At 30.8% G+C, this 7686-nt stretch overlaps 2 pseudogenes; one reads left to right on the top strand and one right to left on the bottom strand.

Moving 5' to 3' along the window:
* Window positions 1–3083, top strand: part of LOC100798532 (ADP,ATP carrier protein 1, mitochondrial-like) — a 5845-nt pseudogene extending 2762 nt beyond the window's left edge.
* Window positions 3084–5413: 2330 nt separating this feature from the next.
* LOC100798008 (zinc finger MYM-type protein 1-like) lies at window positions 5414–7225 on the bottom strand (annotated as a pseudogene).
* Between the last annotated feature and the right edge of the window lie 461 nt (window positions 7226–7686).

Genomic DNA, 7686 nt, shown 5'->3' with positions numbered 1-7686 from the left:
GATCCTCTTATTTTAAAAATTTATAATTTTTGTTCAATTTTTAATTTTGCCTTTATGTTTTATTTTTTATTTTGGTCCAACTAAACTAAATACATATTTATTTAAGGTACATTAAAAATAAATAAAATAAGTGCAAACAAAATTAAGAATTGAAGCAAAATTTTGAATTTTCTAAAATAAAAGAACCAAAATTACAAATTTAACAAAATAGAAGAAATAAATGCATTTTTAAATCAAACATTCATATTTACACTTTAATATACTTTTTACCCTGTTGTCTTTAATAAAATATTAGTAGTATATTTAACAAAGGAGATGTGGACGAAGTCTTTAGATCCTCTTAAGTAGGAAATTTTTTGTTGTATTTGATTGGAATGAAAAAAAACAGTAAAAAGTTAGTTCTGGATTCTCTCCCTTGCCCTCCCCAAATAGCTCAGCTTGTTGACCTTGACATGTGAAAGTGGATACACATATTACAGTGAGGTGAGGATCTTATATATTGTCATTGCATATCAATTAAATTCTAGATTCTGCCTTCTTTTAATTTTGATGAACCAAGCAATCACCTTAATTTCTTGTTTTTCCTTTTCTCATATATGTCATGTTGTGATTATATTCCTAAATTAATTGACATTGTATGACATTGGGTTGTTTGCAGTTTGGGAAAGTCACCATGGTTGATCAGGTTTCAGCCCCCTAGAATCATTGAGATCCAAACATGTCTTCATAATTTGTACCAACAACAGACGCACTCATTCGCATATTACTCGAATGTTGCATTGCAGTATCCCGCGATGCCATCATGCAGGGCTGCAATTGATGATGTCTCCACTGTTCCAACAACATCCTCTTCCCCAGTCTTTGTTGCAGCTCTATGCTGAGGAAAAAAAAAACTTGCTTGCTCACTTTCCCATGTGTGCAATTTCAGCAGTTGTGTCCGTAACTGCTGCTGCCCCAATTGCACGCGTTAAACTCTTGATACAGAACCAGAATGAGATTATCAAAGTTGGTAGACTATATGAATCTTATAAGGGTATTGGAGATTGTTTTAAGAGAACAATTCAGGAGGAGGGTGTTTTTTCCCTGTGGAGAGGTAACACTGCAAGTGTCATCCGACATGTCCCTGCTCACGTAACTTAATTAGGTCCTACTCACGTAAGTTATGTTGGTTTTGTCCCTTTTGATTTTGAATAAATAAAAAGGTTTAATTGTTATTTTATTCCTTTAATATAATTTTTAGATTAAATTTGATTCTTTTATTATTAAAAAGTTAAATTTGATCCCTTTAAAGGATTCATTTAGGTCCTTAATTTATTTTAAAAAAAATAATAATTCAATTTGTAAAATTTTTTTCTTTTATTAATTTGCTCCAAAAATTTTGAAAAATGGAATCCAACTTAGTTTATAAGGTGACCAAAATTAATCCATTAAAAAAGTAAGAGACTTCATGGGAGCTTTTAAAAATAAAATAATCTAATTAAATCATTTTTAAAAATTATAGTACCTAATTGAATCTTTCAATAATAAGAAGATTAAATTGAACTTAAAATTAAATTAGAGAACTAAAATAATAATTAAACCTAAATAATAGATCTTTGATAAACTAAAAAGTTAAAACAAAAAAAATCTAAATAATATATACATGGATAATTTAAAAATATATATATATATATTATCTTTCAATCACAAATTCATACGTGTGATAAGCTGATTGATTTTTATAATAACTATTTTAAAAATTAGCCTTAACGATGATAGAATAAAAATATTTACGTTGACCGTACATATGGCTATTAAAACCGTTTCATTTTTAGCTGGGCTATTTCCAACTCTGTTGGTTTATTGAATGTGGGTGCCAGCTTTGGAATTTGAATTCTACAAGCTAGGTCTTGAAGTTTCATTTGAACGGCTACTTCAATAGGCTTTTCAATTTCAACAAGGATAAGGATGGTTACTGGAAATGGTTTTTTGGCAACTTGGCCTCAGGAGGTGCTGCTGGTGCCTCATCCCTTTTGTTTATCTACTGCCTCGACTATGCCCGAACTGGTTTGGCTAATGATGTAAAGAAGGGTGGAGAAAGGCAATTCAATGGTCTTGTTGATGTTTACGGGAAGACATATGCATCTGATGGTATTGCTGGACTTTATCGTGGCTTCAACATTACTTGTGTTGGAGTCTTTGTGTACCGTGGTCTCTTCTTTGGATTGTATGATTCCCTGAGGCCAGCTCTCTTGGTTGGGAATTTTCAGGTTGGTTTCAATTCACTTCCATCCCCATATCATGTGTTCTCTTATGGCTTATATATGTGTTATCTGATCAGATATTTAAAAGTTTGACTGACTTAGTAGGTGACATTTATTAGTTATTACATTGATGTTATTTTTATTCCTTTAAATTTGCGTCATTTTATTTTTGATCTTCTAGATTTGAAGTTGTATTTTTTATATAGTATCTATGCATGGTGTGAGTCAAATAGAATATAAAAGATTTGTGATAATTTTTTATTTTTAAATTTTGATTTTTTATTTTATACTTTAAAATATGAGTTTTTGAGGATTAAAAATCATTAGAATCTGGTCAACAAAAAAAGGCTCATTGCCTGCTTTAAAATATATTTTTATTGATTTGATTGTAACAATTTTAAACTATCTAATTAAATTGTAGTTTATTGGTCAAAAGTCATTATAAATTATAAATCTTTTATTATCCCTTTGATATGTACTTTTTTAGAAATTAAAAAAAGTAACTTTAAATTTTAAGAACTAAAAAATATGATTTAAATTTGAGAAATTAAAAATAAATATATGTAAACCAACTAAATAAGACAGGTTTTTTCTGGTTTTTTCATCTTTTTTTACTGGAAAGCTTCCAATTCCCTCATCTATTGTCATTTTCTTCCGTAATTGCAGCTTGGCTCTTTCGCTGACTTTAGCATAGCATTTCTCGCCTGCTGTAGTGCAAGGTTTGCTTGAGACACTATTAGAAGAAGAATGATGATGACATCTGGTGAAGCTGTGAAATACAAGAGCTCCATGGATGCATTTGCACAAATCCTCGAGAATGAGGGTGCCAAGTCCTTGTAGAAACTCTCATTTAATCTTTAAGTTAAATAATTTAACAAAGACAATTACTGTATAATTTAACATTACTTACTTTTGTCTGATTTCGCTCTTAACATTAAGGGGTTGTTTGGTTGATCAATAGAAGGAGGAGGGAGGGGGAGCTATGGAAGTTGCCTATCTTGAGCGGTTTGATTGAAGGGAGAAATAAGGAGGATTTTGAAAATTTCGGTGGGCCACATGAAAGTCAATTTTCCCCTCTAAAGTCTAAACTGTGTGAGGAAAATGTGATTGTTGATGATGTGTTTACCATTTTGTTAGTAAATGCGACGATAGCACCACAACAAAGATGGAGGAAATGAAAGACTAAAATGAATGGAAAGGTCAAAATGATATTTTTAGTAATGTTCTTTTCATTTTTTTCTTATCAAACAATTAATTTTAATTCAAATATTTTTTTTCTTTGCATCTATTTCATTCTATTTCACCTCAATCAAACAACTTTCATTTCCATTCAATTTCTTATTTATTTCTCTTCTTTTCTCTTCTTACCTATTCTCTTTGATCTTTAGTAAAAATATTTTGTCCAGTTATCTTAATGCGTGTTTGAATATGTGTGTGTAAAATTGATTCTAAATCAAAGTGATTTTATAAAATTGATTTTCAAAAGAAACGTGATTATAAAGAAATGTGATTTTTATGTAGATACTTGTATCTGAAAATTGATTTTTATATTCAATATTGTTTGAAAACTTATTCTCAAAATCAATTTTAAATGTGTAAATTACTAAAATGGACATTAATTATTTGGAAAAGTATTTTGTATTAAACATATTTTAAATAGTTAAAAATAAAACATAATTGTGGATATTTTGTATTAGATACATAAAAATTGAACACAATATATATATATATATATATATATATATATATATATATATATTAATAATTTAAAAAATAATAATTAAATTTATATCATATTTTTTGCACAATAAAATTTGCCAGGAATATTTATTCTTTAAGTTGTTGCCTCCCGTCTAGGATGCTATTTTTTTATTTGTGGTTGCATCATTGTCGTCCGGGGTCACAATTGTGTTGGTGGAGGTTGTCGACGACAGCGGGTTCTGCTCTAATAGTGGCGACGGGCTGGTTGGAGCAGAGCTGAATTTGCTTTGACCAAGGATTGGGGGAGGATTCTTGTTATTTCATTGACGAGGGTTAATAAAAAACTTCAACAGGAAGCTTTTTTTTTTTTTAACTCACTTATAAGTCTTTTGAAATTGGTTTAAAATCTTCTTTAACTTCAATTTTATTAAACATGTTTTGTTTTAAAAATTATATTTTAAAATAAAAAATTTGTGACCATGGCTAAATGAATCTGCATTTATAAGATTTGAAAAGACTTAGGCAGTTTTATCAAACATTCAAAGTTATAAAAATTAATGATATATATAACAAAAAACAAAGATAAGGTTTAAATAAAATAAATATAATTTTTCAATCTTGTAGTAATTAATGGATTCTGATATCGTATCCTCTTAATTAACATTTCTTCACAATAATTATTATGGTACTTTTTTTTTCATACACGAAAATTATTACGAAAAAAGAGAATAGATAGAATAAAAAGAAAACTAAAATATAGAGATATTTAACTATTTAAGATCAGTAATCAGATTGAAAAACATTCATCGATCATCTCGATCACAATAAAAAGGAAGACTCCAATTGAAGTTATAGATAATTCATGTTCAATGAGCTTAGGATACTCTTCGTCATTTCAATAGCAAATTTGAAACTTAATTATGACAGGGCTTTAACTATGTGAGCAATGATGTAGAGAAAAGTCTGACTCACAATTTTGGAGGAGTATGATATTTGTATATTATGTTAAAATGTAACACGAAATATATCATATAAATAATCCATCACAATTTATATGATTTTTAATATCAAAGAAAACATTTTTATAAATTATAAAAAATTCTAATTAAATACCATGAAACTTTGATTTTCTATTTCAAAGAATACAAAGGATAAGAATTATATTATTTAAAAGTCTTAATTAAATAATATAATATTTTTTTAAAAAAAAACTTTTAAAATCTCAATCCAATTTACATTAGAATATTTTATACTTTCAACAAACTATAAAAATCATCCTTGAGATGATCTCAAACTAGTTATTATATAAGTCATTATACTTGCCATATATAATTGAGAGCCTACTTTTATTTTTTTGGGATAATACATTTCAACTCAGTTATTATTATCTTTGTCTCAGTGGCGGAGCCAGAAAAATTATAAAGCCTGGGCAAAAATTTAAAGATAGCAAATTCACATTGTATATAATATGTAAATAGTAATCAATCAAAATAAAAGAGACTCGTCATTTTGTCAACAAAAATATAGTTTAAAATAAAAGAGATAAACATAATCTTACAATAGCGGGTTAAATAAAATTACGAGGCAAGTGTCCTTTCCGAGACTTCTTTGCGGTAAATGTTCGAATCAATATCATCAAGTGACTTGAATATCTCCCGCTCGGTGTAACATACCATCAAGTCATTGAACCACACATCGTTGATCTTATTGCGCAATTTAGACTTGATAATCTTCATTGCTGAAAAAGCTCTTTCAACGGATGCTGTCGACACCGGCAATATCAAAGCTAGCTCAATAAGTTTATAAACCAATGGAAATACCAAATGTTTCTCAGTTTGAACCATCTTCATAGCCAAACTTTGAACATCTTCACAAGTGGAAAAAGAAGCATTTCTTCTCACTTGAAGCACATAAGTTTCAAGTTGATCCCTAATTGTTTCTCGGTCATCATCAGAAAAGTCTGCATGATAAATATCAGCAAGACGAGCAAGCTTATCAACATCAAACTTGGAGAAAGAGTTCTTAGGGTCAAGACATGAGAAGCAATCAAGTATAATGTTACTTCCTTCACTAAAGCGGTGATCCATCTCCACACATATTTTATCAATAGCAACATAAAAAATCTCTGCACGGTAATGATGAAGATTAGTGATAGTCCTCCCTTCTGCTCTTGAACGACCCCGAACTGGTATTTCGTCATCCATATTTGGTACCAGAATACTTTTAGCAACACAAAATCCTTGGACATCGGCAAAAAAATTATTCCAGCCACTCTCTCATTGTGCCCAACCGAGCTTTGACAACATCAACTAATTCCATGGCATTCACAATATTAAGATCTTTTCTTTGCAATATATTTGAAAGCTCGTTTGTGATACCAAACAACTTTAACATTAACCTCAAAATAAAAGCAAATTTAAAGCTCTCCATTTTTTCTATCAAACCTGCTGCTTGAGATGGTCCACGTCCATCTTCATCAACCATACTAAGCACCTTTAACACGGAGGACCACATTTGATCCAAACGAAGCAATGTAGTATGATGTGAACCCCATCTAGTATCCCCGGGTCTAGTGAGACTAGATGATTGGTGTAAGCCCCTTCCTCTAGATATCTCACCACTCTCAAGTTTATTTAAAATATCTTTGTGTTGTGCCTCTGTCAAAGCATCCCTCCTCTTACAAGATGCACTTGTTGTATTCACAATCAAGGTGATGTACTCAAAGAAATCATGAATAGATGAGCAACTACTAGTAACAGACACAACAACCAATTGCAAACGGTGAGCATAACAATGGATATAGAAAGCATAAGGATTTTCATCTAGAATTTTTCTTTGCAAACCATTAAATTCACCTCTCATATTTGAAGCTCCATCATATCCTTGCCCTCGTATCCTTGAAATAGATAATGTGTACTTATCAAGAATACCATAAAGAGCATCCTTTAATGACTTAGATGAAGTATCTGTGACATGATGTAGAGCAATAAATCGTTCCACAACATTCCCTTTGTCATTCAAAAACCTAAAACAAATTCAACCAGTTTACTTGGCGGCATAGAGAATAATAGGTAATGAAAATTGGAAATTGGAAAATACAACTACTAACCTCAACATCACCGCCATTTGCTCTTTGACGGATATATCACGTGACTCGTCAATAAGCACGGAGAATTGTCTATCACCAAGCTCTTCCATAATCACCTTGGTAACTTCATGTGCACAACACGTTGCAAGCTCCTTTTGAATGTCACCGCAAGTCATTGTGCAATTTTTTCCACCACGGTCAAAAGCATCCCTCACTTGTTCATTATGAGATTTTACCCAATCTACCATCTCTCTAAAATTGCCCTTATTTAGCGAAGTAGAGGATTCATCATGGCCACGGAAAGCCATGCCTTGTGCTATGAGATATCTTGAACAATCTAAAGAACAAGTCAAACGAATCTTATACAATTCTTCTGATTCCTTGGTTGCTTTAGCAAACTTACTTGTCACACTTTGTCTTTGATTATTATAATCATCGTAGTGCTTGACACATGAGTTGTGCAAACTATTATGACTACCAACATGATCTTTCAAGCCTTGAGATGCATGCTTCCAATCTCTATATCCGCTTTTAGTGAAGACTTCAAAACCAAAGTGTTCGGCCCTCCCGGGTTGCTTAAAGAGAAAGCAATAAAAACAATAAGCTGCATCCTTGATCTCACTGTATTCTAACCATGTGTAATTCTTATACCAT

Source organism: Glycine max, chromosome 13 (genome assembly GCF_000004515.6).
Source record: "Glycine max cultivar Williams 82 chromosome 13, Glycine_max_v4.0, whole genome shotgun sequence".
Lineage (NCBI taxonomy): Eukaryota > Viridiplantae > Streptophyta > Magnoliopsida > Fabales > Fabaceae > Glycine > Glycine max.
The sequence above is the reverse complement of the archived record's forward strand: the minus strand, read 5'-3'. Positions and strand labels throughout refer to the sequence as shown.